The sequence below is a fragment of the Coffea arabica genome, chromosome 6c (genome assembly GCF_036785885.1).
Source record: "Coffea arabica cultivar ET-39 chromosome 6c, Coffea Arabica ET-39 HiFi, whole genome shotgun sequence".
Lineage (NCBI taxonomy): Eukaryota > Viridiplantae > Streptophyta > Magnoliopsida > Gentianales > Rubiaceae > Coffea > Coffea arabica.
Window position 1 is genome coordinate 59692475 of NC_092320.1, and position 20580 is coordinate 59713054.

Consider the following 20580-nt stretch of genomic DNA (forward strand, 5'->3'; position numbering starts at 1 on the left):
AGAGAGTGATTTGATGTCTTTCTTCAAGAGAGTTTGGTTAATTAATAGGCTCTAGTGCTTAATTACAAACCACTGGTTGAAACTATCTTGACTCTCCACAAACGGCAGGTCTCATCGTACTTAGCTGATTGCACACACTCATTGAATTGAGGGTTGTTATCAAAGTGGGTGGCATATGATTCTAGGTAGTCAATGAATTGTTTCTTGGTGGCGTACTCAGGGTAATGATCAGGGAAGGGGAACTTATTAGCTATCCCCAATAATAAGACACAAAAGAACAAGCAAATATAGTAGATAAATACTCCAAGAATATAGGAGAAAAGCATGTAATCATGACCAGACCTAAAGATACATTTGCCATTGCTCAAGATTCATTTGTCTGAATTATACTACTGGTTCATTTGTCATGATTTTGAATTGCAGAATTTGGATATTGGCATGGATAAAGAAGGAGACGAGCAAAAGGCAAAAAAGAGAAAAGTGGTAGTTGCAAATTATATGGTAATAGTAGCCACATTAGTAGTCTGGTGGCATGAGAAACATATAGTAAAGGAGCCTTATTTTGACTTTAAAGTAGCACATGAAATATATCTAAGGCGTCTTTACTATGGAAACAACAGAGTTTGTGTAGAGCAACTTACTGTTTTATGTACAAATTTAAGAGAGTATTGTAGGTTGAGGGATACTATAAATATTACTATTGAAGAAGCAGTTGCAATGTTTCTCTATGTTCTTGCTCATAGCTTTAAGAATCGCACTGTCAATTTTAATTTCATAAGATCAGGTGAGACAGTTAGTCGATACTTTAATATAGTTCTACGTGCTATCATAAAACTGGAGAGACACTACCTTATCCAACCTGAAACGGAAATGGAAGGTTAGGAGCATGAAAAGTGGGAATGGTTCCAGGTAATCAATATTTTTTTATATTTGTTAATGAAGATAATATTTAAAAGATTCATCAACTTATGATATATTGTTTGTAATACAGGATTGCCTTAGAGCGTTAGACGTTACTTATGTTAAAGTACATACTCTTCTTAGAGATCAAGAAAGATACAGGAATAAGAAGAATGAGATAGCAACAAATGTTTTAAGTGTATGCTCCCGTGACATGAGATTTACATATGTATTGCCTAGATGGGAAGGTTCTACAGCAGATAGTAGGGTTCTACGTGATGCATTAGTTAGATCAGATCCATTAATTGTTCCCAAGGGTATGTGACAATTAGACTTATTGAGTGTTTTTTTTAACTATAAATGAGTAACAATTTGTTGTCCAACATTACAGGCAAGTACTTTCTTGTTGATGCGGGTTATGCAAATAGCCCCGATTTCTTAGCTCCATATAGGGGAGTTAGATATCATCTTAGTGAGTGGTCTGCTAGTGGGAACAAGCCTCAAAATTTCAAAGAGTTATTCAACCTTCGGCATTCAATTGCTCGAAATGTGATTGAAAGGACATTTGGGTTGTTCAAGAAGCGATGAGCCATTTTGAGAGATGCATCTTTTTTTGATGTTAAGACTCATGTCATGATAATTAATGCATGTGCATGATCCTTACTTGGACGAAGTTGATCCTGAGATGCGAAGAGTACAGCATGAGGTTGATGATGAAGATGAAATGGAAGATGAAGATGAGAAAAATGGATTGGAAGATGATGGTCCAAATAATGATGGTGGTGTAAATACTATTAATGAGAATCGAATTCGAATAGTACAACCAACTAGCGAGTGGACACAATTTAGGAATGCTTTAGCACGAGCAATGTTTATTGACTATCAAATTAGACAAGGCCATCATGGAAGTTGAAATTTGATAGGAACTTATTCGAACTTAATTTAATATTAGAATGGCCATTTATTGAAAAATAGTAGGAATGTATAATTGTGCTTTTCTTTCTCTCTTTTTTTTTTTGGCTAAAATCACTTTGTTTGCATGTTCATCTATTGGAATTTCTTGTAAGATACAAAACTCAAACATTTATAATAGGTACAAGTTGTGACTTTCCTCCCTAATTCATATCATAGAGTAGGCTTTTCATTTTCTACAATTTAAAGTTCTTAACTTTAAAAAAATATCAAGGTTTTAACTTGATAAATATAAACTACTTTTAGAGTTAGAATATACAATTATTTTTTATTTAATATAATTTAATTAAGAAAAAAAAAGAATAATTTTTTTTTTGCAGAAAAGGAACTAATTTATTTTTTCCCTTTAAAGCTTTAGTAACAATTAGTTAAATGCAAGAAAAAATAAATTAGTGCCTTTAACAATTAGTGCCTTTAGCTATAAAAAAGAATTCACTTTGTTTGCATGTTCATCAATTCCAATTCTGTAGAACCAAACGCACCCTAATATATTGACAATCACTACTCCCTTACTTCTAATTTTAACTAAGATCTGGGGGGAGAGATTTCTATTCAGGTTTATTGGCATTGCAATTTCGGCGCCATGCTACCTTTCTACAATGTAGTGATGACAATCAAAGCTGCGTTAGGTATGGTGACCTGGATTTCCTTTTTGAATACTTGGGAATGTTATATGTGAGGACAACGTTGAGTACATATATTTCTTTGCATATTGGTGGCGGCGTGCACTGTGTAGCTGGTACAATGTTGGGTTTGCCTTTGGATTATTCACTGCTAAGATTGCAGGACTCTTGTTGGACAAAGAGAAATCGATCTTAAGGGCACAATTGTTGGGTTTGTGGATTGCAGGACTCTTGTTGGACCAAGAGAAATCAATCTCAGGTGTACAATTGTGAATTTATGAATATTCTCTACCTCGAACAGCCTGTAATTTGGCCTTTTGATTAGTGTTTGGCTAATATCAATGTACTTCTATTAAGAATACCAGATGTGGATTCCGTTGATCCCATTTTCTACAAACCTAAGTATCTTTTTGTTGGACTCAGATTGTTATTTCTTTATTAGAAGTTGGTGCTGATAGTGGAATTCTATGAATGGGTTAGAATTTTGCCTCTGATTCTTTTTCACAATTTTTCTTCATATCTGTTAACTTAAGAAAGAGAAGGCTTTCATCTTTTGCGGTTATAAATGTTCGTATTCTAACTAAATCGTTGTAGTTTAACATCTTATTTCATATTACCAGATGCTGTGAAGAGCAGCTTGCATTGGCTAGATTCAATGGCCATGCTAACCAAGTTGAGGCCTTCTGTACATGCTTTCCTTGAAGAAGCAACTTGTTTGAGATGTACGTAGGAACGATGGGTACATGTCCCTACAAATTGAAAATGGTAGAGCTGCTTGACCCTAAAAAGATGTACTTCAGTTCTAGAGTGATAGCTCAGGAGGATTGGACCCAGAAGAATAAGAAACGCCTTGATGTTATTCCGGGGAAAGAAAGTGCTATTTTAATACTTGATGACAAGGAAAAGGTGCTTCAACTCACTCTTCCTCCACTCATCACTAAGCTTAGATTTTTGTTTTGTACCCCGCCTCTTATGATTCCAATGAAATTGTATTCTTTCCTCTATTATCATGCACATATTCTGTGTTGGTAGGCAGATTTGTTTCCAATTAGAAGTAACAGTTGCATGGGGCAAACCATCTCTGAGTGCTCTTTAGTCTTTATGTCTATGGTCTACCTAGTATCAGGATTCGGACAATTTGCTTAAGCTTTCCTCAGTCTCAGTCTCATATCACAAACTTCGATCATGAACAATAAACTTTCACATTTAAGAAACTCTGGGAAGTTTATATCTGTCTACATTTGCTGCAAAGCTGACAATCTGTCTCATTGTCAATGGTTTAGGCCTGGAAGAAGCATAAGGAGAATTTGATATTGATGGCAGGATACCAATTCTTCGCTTCAAGCAGACATCGATCTGGTTTAAATCTCAAACCGCTTTCTTAACTTCAACATGATGAAAGTGTTGGAAAAATGGAAAAATCCATTGTAGAGTGAATGAGAAAGTCATTCTCATAATGGCACTCTTGATAGAATCCAAGGATAATTATCTATCATTCATGTACCTGAAGATTCATGTACCTAGGATTCATGTACTTAGGAATTAAGTATTTATGTACGTAATTGTTAATACATGAATTTGGAGTTTTCTTATCGAGAATACATGTATGTACATGAATGTGGTACTTAATGTGAAGATAATTAAATGGAATTAACATTTGTTTCCAATTTCTACAGTCACCCTTGGCCAGCATCTATAAATAACTCTCTTTTTATTTTGTTTTGAAACAGAGCTCTCTCTCCAATTTTTTTTATTCTTTTGCATCTTCATCTTTTATAGTATTCCATATTGCACTAGTTCGAGTTCGCTGTGGTGAAGAAGTTTGATGCTAACATATTCACCTTTAATCCGTTGTATCCTGGGAGACAGACGCCTACTTAACCTCGAGCACTCTACCTGTAGAGGGCGAATCTGTTTTAAGAAAATTGTACTCACAAGTCTCGGATTGTTTTTTTCAATCTCCACCCATTTCTTTCTTTTCAGTTTAGATTATTCTTTCCTATATTGTACCAGCCTAATTTTAATAACAGTCTTAAAATAGATTCTATTCTCAATGGCTGACAATACAGATTGTTATTAAAATTAGGCTGGTACAATATAGGAAAGAATAAATATAAACTGAAAAGAAAGAAATGGGTGGAGATTGAAAATAACAATCCGAGACTTGTGAGCACAATTTCCTTAAAACAGATTCGCCCCCTACAGGTAGAGTGCTCGAGATTAAGTAGGCGTCTATTTCTCAGGATACAACGAATTAAAGGTGAATATGTTAGCACCAAACTTCTTCACCACAGCAAACTCGAACTAGAGCAATATGAAACACTATAAGAGATGAAGATGCAAAAGAATAAAAAAAATTGGAGAGAGAGCTCTGTTTCAAAACAAAATAAAAAGAGAGTTATTTATAGATGCTGGCCAAGGGTGATTATAGAAATTGGAAACAAATGTTAAATTCCATTTAATTATCTTCACATTTATCAAGTATCACATTCATGTACATACATGTGTTCTCGATAAGAAAACTCCAAATTCATGTATCAACAATTATGTACATAAATACTTAATTCCTAAGTACATGAATCCTAGGTACATGAATCTTCAGGTACATGAATGATAGATAATTATCCTTGGATTCTATCAAGAGTGCCATTATGAGAACGATTTTATCATTCACTCTACAATGGATTTTTTCATTTTTCCAACAATCCCCCACATGAATGAAAAAATTGTTTTGAATTTGACTGTTATTAAAATTAGGCTGGTACAATATAGGAAAGAATAAATCTAAATTGAAAAGAAAGAAATGGGTGGAGATTGACAAAAACAATTCGAGGCTTATGAGCACAATTTCCTTAAAACAGATTCGCCCCCTACCGGTAGAGTGCTCGAGATTAAGTAGGTGTCTGCCTCCCAGGATACAACGGATTAAAGGTGAATATGTTAGCACCAAACTTCTTCACCACAGCAAACTCGAACTAGAGCAATATGAAACACAATAAAAGATGAAGATGCAAAAGAATAAAAAAAAATTGGAGAGAGAGCTCTGTTTCAAAACAAAATAAAAAGAGAGTTATTTATAGATGCTGGCTAAGGGTGATTGTAGAAATTGGAAACAAATGTTAAATTCCATTTAATTATCTTCACATTTATCAAAATACCACATTCATGTACATACATGTATTCTCGATAAGAAAACTCCAAATTCATGTATTAACAATTACGTACATAAATACTTAATTCCTAAGTACATGAATCCTAGGTACATGAATCTTCAGGTACATGAATGATAGATAATTATTCTTGGATTCTATCAAGAATGCCATTATGAGAACGATTTTCTCATTCACTCTACAATGGATTTTTCCATTTTTCCAACAATCCCCTACATGAATGAAAAAATTGTTTTGAATTTGACTCTGCAGTAGTGTTCCACAACTGAAACCTGCATAAGATAGGTTGGTGTTACTTTTTGAACCTCCTCTCGTGAAATACACTTACTTTACTAGCAATCCAGTAGACATGATGTCTTTGAACTGTCCTGCTTTTCAGTGTAAATGAACCATATATTTCACACAGGAATCATGCTCCATTTGTTCAGTTCTCATAGTTATGTTCGTTTTGGCCATAAACATCAACCTGATTCAGCAAGAGTTTTTAGAATTGAGCCCTAAACAATTCTCTTTTGAAGCGGCCCCACTTCACTCTCACATAGGTGATTTACTTAAGTCTCTAGTAATTAATTACTTCACTTAAGAATCATTAAAGCACACCATTGTGCTATCCAATTCTCCTTTACGTCATTGTTTCATTATGGAATGGGTCTAGGGATATCTCCCCCCCCCCACAATGACTATGCTAAGTCCTTATAATTAGATTGTCCCTTTGAACCTAGATATTGGGATCTCCAGTCAGCTAGGTTGGGTTTCCTTTATAACACTTAGCCTTCCATGGGCTTTAGTCCCATTCCCTTTGCCATTTTTGCAACCAACTCTCTATTCAATCCTTTGGTTAGCGGATCCGCTATGTTATCCTTTGATTTCATATAATCAATAGAGATAACTCCTGTTGAGATTTAATGGTATTGTGCCTACGATGTATATGTCTAGACTTACCATTATATATGTGATTATGTGCTCTTCCAATTGCTGATTTACTATCACAATGAATACATATTGGTGGCACAGGTTTTCCCCATTTTGGAATGTCCTCAAGGAAATGGTGTAGCCATTTAAGTACTTAGGAATTAAGTATTTATGTACGTAATTGTTAATACATGAATTTGGAGTTTTCTTATCGAGAATACATGTATGTAAATGAATGTAGTACTTTGATAAATGTGAAGATAATTAAATGGAATTTAACATTTGTTTCCAATTTCTACAATCACCCTTGGCCAGCATCTATAAATAACTCTCTTTTTATTTTGTTTTGAAACAAAGCTCTCTCTCAATTTTTTTTTGTATTCTTTTGCATCTTCATCTTTTATAGTGTTCCATATTACTCTAGTTCGAGTTCGTTGTGGTGAAGAAGTTTGGTGCTAACATATTCACCTTTAATCCGTTGTATCCTGGGAGACAGACGCCTACTTAACCTCGAGCACTTTACCTGTAAGGGGCGAATCTGTTTTAAGGAAATTGTGCTCACAAGTCTCGGATTGTTATTTTCAATCTCCACCCATTTCTTTCTTTTCAATTTATATTTATTCTTTTCTATATTGTACCAGCCTAATTTTAATAACAGTCTCTATTCTCAATGGCTGACAATACAGGAAGAGAAACCAAGAATTCTACTTCTGATGCCTCTGCCTCTGGCACTATTGTGAAACGACCTAAAGGAATGGTTACTTCTATGGTTTCTACCAACCATAGTGAGAAACCTGAGAAGTTCCATGGCTGAACTTCAAGACATGGCAACAAAAGATGTTGTTCTATTTGACAACATTGAATCTCTCGAGATTCTTAAGTGAGGATGCTCCAAAACTGCCTGAGGGCTTAAGTAATGCACAAGCTGTCAGTGCTATTGATGCTTGGAAGCACTCTGATTTCCTTTGTCGAAATTATATCATGAACTGCTTGCATGACTCGCTATATAACGTGTATCAAGTACACAAGATGGCGAAGGCATTGTGGGAATCCTTGGATCGGAAATATAAAACCGAAGATGCTGGGGCAAAGAAATTTGTCGTCGGAAAATTTCTAGACTATAAAATGGTGGATTCCAAGACTCTTATCAGTCAGGTGCAAGAAATTCAGATTATCTTGCATGAGATTCTAGCTGAAGGCATGATTTTGAGTGAAACCTTTCAAGTCGCTGTTGTTATTAAAAAGCTACCTCCTGGGTGGAAGGATTTCAAGAACTATCTCAAGCACAAGCACAAAGAGATGAGTATGGAGGACCTTATTGTTAGACTTCAAATTGAAGAAGACAACAGGGGTTCCGATTGCAAGGCATTAAATTCATTTGATGCTAAAACAAATATTGTGGAGTATAAGCAAGAGCAAAACTCCAAAGGCAAAAAGTCAAATCGAAATCTTGGGGCAAAAGGGAAAATCTCTAAGCAGAAATTCCAAGGGAAGTGCTTCAACTGTGACAAAAAAGGTCACAAGTCCACTGAATGTAAGCTTCCAAAGAAGAAGAAGCATGAAGCGAACTTGCTTGATAGAATCGAGGGAGACATGGAAAACATGAACCTGACTGCTGTGGTTTCTGAAGTGAATATGATGGGGTCAAATCCAAAAGAATGGTGGATTGACACTGGAGCTACAAGACATGTTTGCACAAACAAAGACCTGTTCACTACCTTCGAAAAAAATGTTCATGGGGAACTCTGCCTCATCTGCTATTGAAGATCAAGGTAAGGTGTTGCTAAAGATGACTTCTAGCAAAACATTGACTTTGAATGATGTTCTGTATGTGCCAGAAATCCGCAAGAACCTTGTTTCTGGATTATTGCTGAACAAGCATGGCTTTCGCATGGTTTTTGAATCGGATAAAGTTATATTATCCAAATCTGGAATGTATGTAGGGAAAGGATATACAACCGATGGGTTGTTCAAATTGAATGTAATGACTATTGTGAATAATAAGAATAAGTCTTCTGCTTATTTGCTTGAGTCTTCCAATTTATGGCATGGTAGACTAGGTCGTGTTAATTATGATACTTTGCGTAGACTAATTAACTTGGATCATATTCCTTCCTTTCAAATCAATTCAAACCATAAATGTGAGATTTGCATAGAAGCAAAATTAACAAGGTCATCTTTTCAAACAATTGAAAGAAACACGGATCCCCTTGAATTGATTCACACAGACATCTGTGATTTGAAATTTGTTCAAACAAGAGGTGGTAATAAATATTTTATCACTTTCATTGATGATTGCACAAAATACTGTTATGTGTTTTTACTCAAAAGTAAAGATGAAGCCTTGGAAAAATTCATTCTCTACAAGAATGAAGTTGAAAATCAACTTAATCGGAGTATTAAAAGGTTAAGAAGTGATAGAGGTGGTGAATATGAAACACCTATTGGTGATTATTGTGCAAAATATGGAATTGTTCATGAAGTAACTGCACCTTACTCACCACAATCAAATGGTGTTACTGAACGGAAAAATCACACATTAAAAGAAATGATGAATGCGATGTTACTAAGTTCAGGATTACCTCAAAATATATGGGGTGAAACTATTTTGTCAAGCAATTACCTTTTAAATAGGGTACCCCAGAAAAAACAAGATAAAACTCCTTATGAGTTATGGAAACGTAGGAGACCATCCTGCAAATACTTAAAAGCGTGGGGGTGTCTTGCAAAAGTGGCTATTCCAACACCAAAGAAAATAAAGTTAGGTCCTAGAACTATGGACTGTATCTTTATAGGCTATGCACATAATAGTGCTGCTTATCGGTTTCTTGTGTATAATTCAGAAATTTCGGATATACACAAAAATACGATAATGGAATCAAGGAATGCTTCATTCTTTGAAGATGTGTTTCCTTGTAAATCAAATGGTGCATCAAGTTCATCAAAACGAACACATGAAGTCATGAATCAAGAAAATCATGATCATAACTTGATTCAACAAGATGAACCGAGACGTAGCAAAAGGGCTAGAGAGGAAAAATCATTTGGAGATTATTTTACAACTTTTCTATTAGAAAAGGAACCACAAACCTATACAGAAGCTGTAAGTTCTTCTGAAGGATTTTTGTGAAAAGAAGCAATAAAAAGTGAGATTGATTCTATTTTACAGAATCACACATGGGAGTTAGTGGATCTTCCTCCTGGTTGTAAACCTTTAGGATCCAAATGGATCTTTAAAAGGAAAATGAAACCTGATGGCTCTATCGATAAGTACAAAGCTAGACTTGTAATCAAAGGATACAAGCAACAAGAAGATTTGGATTATTTTGATACTTATTCTCCTGTTACGAGAATAAATTCTATCAGAATGATTCTTGCTACCGCTAACCAAAGGATTGAATAGAGAGTTGGTTGCAAAGGGAATGGGACTAAAGCCCATGGAAGGGAATGGCAAAGGGAATAGGACTAAAGCCCATGGAAGGCTAAGTGTTATAAAGGAAACCCAACCTAGCTGACTGGAGATCCCAATATCTAGGTTCAAAGGGACAACCTAATTATAAGGACTTAGCATAGTCATTGTGGGGGGGATATCCCTAGACCCATTCCATAATGAAACAATGACGCAAAGGAGAATTAAGGATAGCACAATGGTGTGCTTTAATGATTCTTAAGTGAAGTAATTAATTACTAGAGACTTAAGTAAATCACATATGTGAGAGTGAAGTGGGACCGCTTCAAAAGAGAATTGTTTAGGGCTCAATTCTAAAAACTCTTGCTGAACCAGGTTGTTGTTCATGGCCAAAACGAACATAACTATGAGAACTGAACAAATGGAGCATGATTCCTGTGTGAAATATATGGTTCATTTACACTGAAAAGCAGGACAGTTCAAAGACATCATGTCTACTGTATTGCTAGTAAAGTAAGTGTATTTCACGAGAGGAGGTTCAAAAAGTAACACCAACCTATCTTATGCAGGTTTCAGTTGTGGAACACTACTGCAGAGTCAAATTCAAAACAATTTTTTCATTCATGTGGGAGATTGTTGGAAAAATGGAAAAATCCATTGTAGAGTGAATGAGAAAATCGTTCTCATAATTGCACTCTTGATAGAATCCAAGGATAATTATCTATCATTCATGTACCTAAAGATTCATGTACCTAGAATTCATATACTTAGGAATTAAGTATTTATGTACGTAATTGTTAATACATGAATTTGGAGTTTTCTTATCGAGAATACATGTATGTACATGAATGTGGTACTTTGATAAATGTGAAGATAATTAAATGGAATTAACATTTGTTTCCAATTTCTACAGTCACCCTTAGCCAGCATCTATAAATAACTCTCTTTTTATTTTGTTTTGAAACAGAGCTCTCTCTCCAATTTTTTTTTATTCTTTTGCATCTTCATCTTTTATTGTGTTCCATATTGCTCTAGTTCGAGTTCGCTGTGGTGAAGAAGTTTGGTGCTAACATATTCACCTTTAATTCGTTGTATCCTGGAAGACAGACGCCTATTTAACCTCGAGCACTCTACCTGTAGAGGGCGAATCTGTTTTAAAGAAATTGTGCTCACAAGTCTCGGATTGTTTTTTTCAATCTCCACCCATTTCTTTCTTTTCAGTTTAGATTTATTCTTTCCTATATTGTACCAGCCTAATTTTAATAACAATAAGTTATCCTGATGCAGAAAGCGACAAAAGTTTTCCCTCTCTAAAATGAGAGCTCTCTCTCTCTAGTAGAGACCCTCTCTCCGGTGTGAGAGCAAAAAAGATTTTCAAACACTCAAAAACACTCAAAATTTCAAAATTCAAAGCGAACAACCCACATTTCAAAACACAAGCCCCAGCACCGAACCAAAAACCACCAATCAATTGTGTCCGGGTTATCCAAAGCACAAACTACCAATCTTCTAGCAAACTACCAAAATCTAGTTATCAGTTCTAAGCTTTAGTGGAGGCTGTCTCAGAAAGGGGATGCAAGTCCCTACTCTGTTCTCTTTATTGATCGCAAGAAGCATTGATATGTCGGTCGTGGGGTCATAAAGGCAGCTCAACCCCACCTTGTGTTTTAAAAAGCTTACCTTCTGGCTAGGGCTTTTATTTTTTTACGTACTTGTTTTTACTTGCTTGTTTCTTCTATCCTCTATTTTTCTTGTGGTAAACTCAGGTGGCACTAACTCAGATACCCCCAAGGAGTGGTTAAATCTGATTATAGCAGCTGAAATTGATACAGGCACCATTGAACAGCACCACAGTATGGCGGAGAACCTTACAAAGGCTTTCTATAGGTTCAATCTTAGCAGCAAAGAGATGGAAGAAATAGATTTGGAAACAGAGGATGTGTTAGCTGGAGTCGAGGAATGTAAGCTAACCTTGGTAGGAAGAATCATGGGAGAGAAAGTTGCAAATTTTACAGGGGTTAAAAACTACACATCACATGTGTGGGGCTACCCCAGAAACCTACAAGTCAGTGAGCTCGGCCCAAATGTCTTCCAGTTTAACTTTGCAGATGAAAAAGACAAGGAGAAAGCTCTGAATGGGAGACCATGGGTCATTGATAACCAGTTACTAGTTGTAAAGCCATGGTCACCGGGAATAGAGAGGAGTACGGAAGCATTCCATGAATCTCACGTATGGATACAAGTGTGGAATCTCCCAATCCACTGGTTGAGTAAAGCGGTGGGTTTTAAACTTGGACAAATGTTCTCCGTAGTAAAGGAAGTAATCATCCCACCAGGAGGAGGAAAGGAGGGGAGGCATATGAAAATTTTGGCAGAAGTGGATATATCACAGCCACTGGCGAGAGGCACTACTATAAAGTTTAATGGGAACCCAATATGGGTTGAATTTAGATACGAAAAGTGCTCAGATTTCTGCTACAAATGCGGAATAATAGGATGTGGAAAGAGAGTATAACCAGAGAGAAGAACAATTTGGGGCATGGATGAGAGCAGGGAACATCATGGCTTCTCCTTTAAGAGCTAGTAGAACGTTAGAAGGAAGTACCCTAGAAAAGGTTGAACCACAGAAACAAAAAAAGAGGGGGATGTTAGAGGGAGTAGGGGTAAGGAATCAGGAGGTTAGGATGAATATAATAAAAGTGGGTACAGTTGGAGATATGAAAAAAGAGGAGAAGAGTAAGGAGCAAAAGGAGGTGCAAAAATCAAAGGAAGATGAAGAAAAAAAAAGGAAAAATGAGGGAGTAGTGAGGGAGGTATAAAGGGACGGAATGTGAAGGAGAATGTAGAACCAGAGGAAAAAAAAAGATGAAAACAAAATAGCACTTGCAATAGTCCAGGTTATGGAGACGGATGAAGGAGAAGAGGAAAGGGATTTGAGTAAAAATGTGGGACAAGGGGTTGAGGAGAACCAACTGCACACAGTGCATGGCCAAGACAGAAATGCAAGGGGATGAGTACAAGCTAGGAGAAGGCCATGCGTCACTAGAAAACCGCTGGCTGATATCACAACTGAAATGGGAAAACCCAAGATGAGAGGTAAGAGGAAACTGGAAAGTGACAATCAGGTAGACAGTATGATGGAGATTGATGAGGTAGAGGAGCAGAAACCAAAAATGATGAAACTGGGGGAGATTTTGCATATACAACTAGGGGCAATGGAGGCAAGCCCAAGAAAGCCTTCACAGTGTAAATGAGAGTTGTGGCGTGGAACTGTCGAGGTGCCGGGAGCCCCTTGACAGTTCCCAACTCAAGGAGGTATTACGCCTCCACTCTCCAGAGGTAGTGTTTTTATCAGAAACAAAAAATCAAAAAAGAGTTATTGAAGGTATCATGAAGCAGATTCGTTTTGATCATAATGTAGTAGTAGAACCAGCAGGAAGAGCTGGGGATCTAGCTATGATGTAGAAAAAGGAAGTAAAAGTACTACAGATCCATACTTCAGAATGCTCAATCGAGCTGAGGGTCTATGATAAGGAAGTAAAAGAAGAATGGTGGTGCATTGGAATTTATGCAACTACGGATGATGCAACCAGAAGAGTGCAATGGGAAGGGCTGGTGGAAAGAATGAAGTTGTTGGGGAATAAATGGATTTTGTTGGGACACTTCAATGATATTCTATCAAATGAAGAAAAATGAGGGGGTAGGAAAAGAAGTGAGGGTAGCTTTAGATGCTTCAGAAACTTTATACAGAAAGCTAGCCTGGTAGACATACATTTCGAAGGCAACCCATGGACATGGAGCAACCAATGGGAGAATGGGGGGGAGATTAAACAAAGGTTGGATAGATGCCTGAGTAGCACAGAGTGGTTCCAAATTTTTTGGGATGCAACTTGCAAACATGTGGAAAATGAGGCTTCAGACCACTCAATGTTGGTGCTGTCTACTATACCAGCTCAAAAGAAAATGAAAAAAAGATTTGTCTTCAACCAAGTCTGGGCTCAGAGCCAAGAAGCAGAAGGGGTAGTGAGACAGGCCTGGGCAAGACCACAGGTGGGCTCAAAAATGTTCAAGATTACTAGGAATTAGAGAGTGTCGGATAGCACTTCTAAGTTGGAATAGACTGAATAAAAAAAAATGCAGCTACACAGATTAATGAGATTAAAAGGAAGATACAGGAGCTCAAAGAATCTGTAGTTCAAGGGAAAAGTAGGGAAATGGCTGAATTGAAACTAAAGTTGAGTAGTGCCAATAAAGCTGAGGAAATCTTCTAGGCACAAAAGGCAAGGAGCAAATGGCTGAAGGAAGGGGACAAGAATACAGCCTATTTTCATGCTTGTGTGAAGACAAGAAGGAAACGAAATCAGATAACAAAGTTGCAGAAAGGAAATGGAGAATGGTGTTCAGATAATCAACAAATCATCTAGGAGATTTGCAGGTACTATGAAGACCTGTACACCACATCTCAGCCACGAGACATGGAAGAAGTGTTGGAAGGGGTGCCTGTATCAATTACTAGCAGACTAAATCAGACTTTGATACAACCTGTGGAGGAAGCTGAGGTTAGAGCAGCCGTGTTCTCCATGCACCCAAATAAAGCACCTGGACCTGATGGTATGACACCCTTATTTTTTCAAAGATACTGGAATGATATTAAAACTGATGTGGTGTCTGCTATTCAAAGTTTTTTGAGCAATGGCCACCTTTTAAAGAGCATAAATGAGACTAGCACAACCCTCATTCCTAAGGTTGAAAACCCTATAGCTCTGGCAAACTATAGGCCTATCAGTCTTTGTAATGTGCTCTATAGAATTTTAGCAAAACTTTTGGCCAACAGACTAAAAAAAATTATCGCTTTGTGCATTAGCTCTTCTCAATCTGCCTTCGTTCCGGGAAGACAGATTGTAGACAACATCATTTTGGCCCATGAGATCATGCATTTTTTAAAAAGCAAAAGAAAGGGTAACACTGCTTTTATGACCCTAAAACTTGACATGGCAAAGGCTTATGACCGAGTGGAATGGAAATTTGTGGGCAGAATGATGTTAAAAATGGGGTTCTGTCCTATTGTTGTAAGATGGATTATGAGTTGTATGTCCTCCGTGTCCTATTCTTTCAACTTTAATGGGGAAAGGGTGGGGTATGTGAAACCTAGTAGGGGTATTAGACAGGGGGATCCCTTATCCCCCTATCTTTTCTTGTTCTGCTCGGAAGGTCTGTCTAATCTCATGGCAAGGGCAATTGAAGATAGGCAGATTACAGGCCTCAAACTGAGTAGAAATGGACCAGTGCTATCTCATTTATTCTTTGCAAACAACTCTTTATTTTGTTGTAAAGCGCACCTACAAGAAGCTAGAACCATGCAAAGGATACTTGCAAAATATGAACTAGCCTCAGGACAGTGCATTAACTATGACAAATCTGCTGCTTTCTTTAGCAGAAATTGTAGCAGACAACATAGGAGGCAGACATGTGAAGAGATGAACAACATCAAGGAGGCAAACAGTGGCAAATACTTGGGACTTCCCCTGGTGATAACAGCATCAAAAAAGCAAGTTTTTGCCTACATTGTTGATAAAGCAAAATCCAAAATGAAGGGATGGAAGCACAACTTACTCAGCTATGCAGGAAAAGAGGTACTTCTTAAGTCAGTCATAATGGCATTACCAAATTATACAATGTCATGCTGTAGGTTGCCTAAAGGACTTTGTAATGAAATATGTGGTCAAATGGCAAAATTTTGGAGAGGCCAAAATGAAGAGGATAGGAAGATGCAATGGGTGAGTTGGGAGAAAATTACACAGGTGAAGGGAAATGGAGGTCTGGGTTTTAGGGATCTAGAGCACTTTAATAGTGCTTTGTTAGCAAAGCAACTATGGAGGATATTGATGCAATCAGACCTATTAGTGAGCAGAGTGCTAGGAGCAAAGTACAAAATAGCACAAACAGGCTGGGATGGAGAAGCTCCAAAGAACGCATCATGGGTGTGGAAAAGTATATACAGCTCTGGACAGGTGCTAAAAAAAGGAATGTGGAAGAGAGTGGGAGATGGGACTACTATCAACATATGGAGGGACAAATGGATCATGGCATCACCAACCGGGAGAATAGCAACTCAGAAACCTCCAGCTTGTAACTTGCAAACTGTGGCAAACTTGTTGATAGAGAGGGAATGGAATACGAAGCTGATTGAGGAGACGTTCTCAGAGCAGGAAGCTTCACAAATATTACAGGTGCCATTAAGTCTGTTTCCCAAAAAGGATGCGGTCTATTGGAAATACTCAAAATCAGGAAATTACACTGTGAAGTCGGGATATGCAGTAGAAAAGGAAGAGGTCAACCAAAGAAACAAGGAGAATCATGGAGAGGAAGGAACCAGCTACGCACAGCATAAAGGAAAAGTGTGGAAGAGCTTGTGGGGATTAAGGATGAAGCCAAAGATAAAACATTTCATATGGAGATGCCTACACAACAGCATTCCTGTAAATGCGTTGATACACAAAAGAACAGGAAAAGGCTCTCCATTATGCAAATGTTGTGAGGAGGGGGAGGAGACAGTGGAACATATGATTTTCTTTTGCAATAATGCTGAACCTATATGGAAGCTGGCCCGAATACAGTGGGACGGATTATTGCAATGGAGATCAAATTTCTGGAGATGGTGGGAAGGTATATTAGAGGCAAGGAGCAGACAAAGAGGAGAAGACCACATCACCTTATCAGCAAACATCATCTGGCAAAATTTGGAAGGCAAGGAATGCTCGACAGTTTGAAGGGAAACGTGGAGAGCATATGGCCATACTAGAAACTGCTAAAAATGGCTGGAGTTCCAAGAGGAGTAGGTGGAAAATGAAAAAAAGCACAGGACAAGAACGAGTCACCAAATGCAAAACCATCAATGGAGGCCACCAGACGCAGGGGTAATGAAGATAAACACTGATGCTGCGATTCCTACTAAATCAGCAGGAGCTGGGTTAGGAATGATAGCGAGAGATAGTGATGGAAACATTGTCCAAGCAAGAGGCATCAGGAAGTATAGCAGTAGTGGTGCAGAAATGGAAGAGGCAGATGCACTCCGACAAGGCCTGCTAATGGCTAGAGAAGCTGGATGGCGAAGAATTGAAATGCAAACTGATTGCAAAGCTGCCATTGAAACAATATGCAAGACAGGCTTGGGTGAAACACCAATTGGCATGATCATAGAAGATATTAGACATTTGAGTGACATGTTCCAAGACTGTACTTTTTCTTTTGTGTATAGAGATGGAAATAGAAGTGCTCATAAAATGGCACAATTTGCAACCAACCTTGTTTCCAAGGTAATATGGAAACAAAGTTTCCCCCTGTGGCTCAAAGAGAGTATACAGGAGGATAATAGGACCAATGTCCTCTTATGTAACTAAAATCTTGTATTATCAAGTTTATATATGTATAAGAAGAATACCGTTTGAGAAAAAAAAAAGTTATCCTGATGCAGCCCTTGCTTCAGTTCTCAGAGTTCTTAACAGGATACATAGCACCTTTTTCGATACAGTACATTCGGTTCTTATGATTGTTTCAATTTCTTAAACATTTCATTAATTCTCAGTTATTCTTAGTGAACCTTTTTTTTTTTTTTGCTAAACAGGAAAATTGTTCAAGTCTTCTTGACCGAGATGTTAGAAAGGTAATAGTTAAAGCGCTTTACTCATAAGTCATAGGTCCTCTCTCTCAGTGTTAACATTTTTATTCTCTGCTCTTTCCATAGGTGTTTAAACCACCCTGATAAATTTTGTCATTAAGGTTATCATCCTTGACGTTATTACTATCGATTGGAATTAATGTGAACTGCATTCACTCTCTTTTAAAACCATGGCAGGTGCTGAAAACAGTTAGGAAGTGAGTCTTGATGGGTTGCAAGATTGTCTTTAGTGGGGTTGGCTCTATACAACATCATGCAGAAATTGATCACCTGTGGAAAATTGCCGAGCAATTGGGAGCTGCATCTTCATCTGATCTGAAGTTGGCCCATCAATATCACGTGGTCACCAGGAATGCTGGAACAGAACAATCTCTTTGGACAACACAGGAGAGAAAATTTTTGGCCCATCCAAGGTGGATTAAAGCTGCCAACTACTTGTGGCAAAAGCATCCTGAATACAAGTATTGCGTTTGTTTGGATGGAGAGAAAATGAAAGAAAAGAAAAGATTAGATTGCCTTGGGATGTTGGTGCAGAAAATGATAAGAGCAGGCGATATTAGATTCAGGTCATACCACTCAATAGATAGAAACTCTACAGACTACAACTACTTGTCTAAGCAAAACCAAGGCCATTAGAAGAATAGCTACCATCATCCCTGACTGGGACTCTAAACAAGTCAGAATTCTAAAATTCTGTTCAACTGGATTTAGCTCAAGTTGGAATTTGATTTTGAATTTAAATCCAGTCCAGCTTAATCCTATATTCTTCTCCCTATGTGCCATTACAATTTGTAGCATATCCCCTCCTAAAGGATCCATTTACGTGCAAGCGATCATTTTGTCTTCTTCAAAATATTTTTCTGTGTCCTCTTTGCTACTATAGCTCTGCATTGCTGGTACTTATGTGCATTCCAGACCACTGAGCATAGAAGACAGCTATATATTATGTTTCTGCTATTTCTTAGATAATTGATTTTGCTCATTTACTTTGCCTTTAAGGGGTGGTTATGCTTTATACATAACAAGCCATAGTTCTAGAAAAGCGTACAAGAAGTTCATATAATATAATTGTAATCATATACATTTCTAAACTTAGTGCTTGACTGATATGAAGAACCCTGTTTTATGATCTGTGATACTCGTATTTTTGGTTATCATGGCATAGGATTTCTGTTTGCTCTATTGGCTATTGAAATTAGTTTATAGTGTAAAGTGGATGTATTATTTCATGCATCAAATGTTAAACTTTGAAAGAGAGAAAAAAAAAAAAAACAAGTTAATGAGCATTATCGTACCAAAGATAATATAGGAGCTGAAATTTTGCATTACAAATTAGCAGGTAAAAAATTTCAAATATTAGTAGGTCAAAAATTTCACACATATTTTGAGTTGGGAAAATCAGCATCTGATCCCTCTGCTGCTAAATCGTTGAGAAAAAGATCGATCAATTTTTAGCACATCAAAGTTGAGAAATGAGGCAAAAAGAAAAAACTGCTATAAGCATTTTGTATTTGATAAAATTTCAAGTTCAGTTTGATCCCAACTCGATTAGCATAAAAATAAAATTATACATGTAAAATATTCAAACAATTTGAACTTGACTTGAGCTCGATTCAATAAAAGTTCATTCGAGCTCGGCTTGAGAAGTAAACTAGATAAGCTTAAGTATAATTTCAAGTTCGTTAAAATAATCAAACAAGTTTGAACACAAGGGTGTTTGATTTAGTTAACCTTGTTTATACTCCTACCTTTAGTAGTGAATCAAAATTTTCCTTACCAAATTGAAGGTAATATTTGCTTGCTAAAACTGCTGAGTTTTAGAAACAGTTGCTAATTAGATTTTCTTCATACCAGAAGATTGTATGAAAAATTGTAAATGCTAAACTTCAAGGATGTTAGCTCGTACAAAATAATCAAGACTCTAAGATACACTAGTGATGCAACACTGATACACAAGGACAAAATCCAATGTCAATGTGGTATTTCCAAGGGTACTATCACAATGAAGCTAATCAAGAATATGGTCTTGTTATCCAGGATTCCCTGTCACTATCAACATACATATGCTCCACAGAAAAACAACATCAACATGATTAAGAACAGAGGACATTGATAAATGAAAACTTCCAGCTTCAACACATTACTAACAGATTTAAACAACATATCATTTTGCTATACTAAAAGCACGTGTTGGAGTTGCTACAGTGCCCATGGACCGATTATCTAGTAATTATGAGCAACTTTGGTAGCTTTTGTATTTGTGCTTCAGGTGTGTATTTGGTTTCTCCAACTAAGACCGTCCATCTCGTTTGTAATTGTCGTTGCTTCAGCTCTACTGGTGAGTGGGCGGTGGGCGGTGGGCGGTGGGCGGTGGGTGGTGTGCGAAGCGGTCTATGGGAGCCGCACAAAGCTCTCTTGCCTAGGTAATCTTGTGAGCAAGGCATCTCAAAAGCAGCACATTGGATTTGTTTCTTTCTTCAATTGAAGGCTTGGGTTTGGCGGTATTGTAATGTGAATTCTTCACTCTTTTGCCTCGCTAATCTTCTGAGCAAGCCATCTCAAAAGCAACTTCCTTTTTCAATTGAAAGCTTCAGTTTCCTAATTTTGCAAATTGAACTCTTCGCTTTGTTTCTGCCTTTTGGTGGTTTTGCAGGGTGAGCCCTTCACTCCATTTCCGCCTTGATCATATTTTTCTTGGCTGCACTGTTATTTTCGTGTCACGAGACACGATTTGCTTGTTCTGCTCTTCATGTTTCTCCCTTTATAGTTAAGGGCTGTATTTAACATAAATAATTGAGGTTACTAATTTTTGCTCAGTTATGATTGTAAGAATATTGATAAAAGCTTAGTTTTGGTGCTTTTGCAAGGTTAACTCCTTGCTCTACTTTTGCCTTGATTTTATTTTGTTTGCTGTAC

General features: G+C 37.2%; 1 pseudogene; it reads left to right on the forward strand.

The window, feature by feature from the left end:
• Positions 1-1543: 1543 nt before the first annotated feature.
• Positions 1544-20347, forward strand: LOC113693386 (RNA polymerase II C-terminal domain phosphatase-like 4; annotated as a pseudogene).
• Positions 20348-20580: the final 233 nt, after the last annotated feature.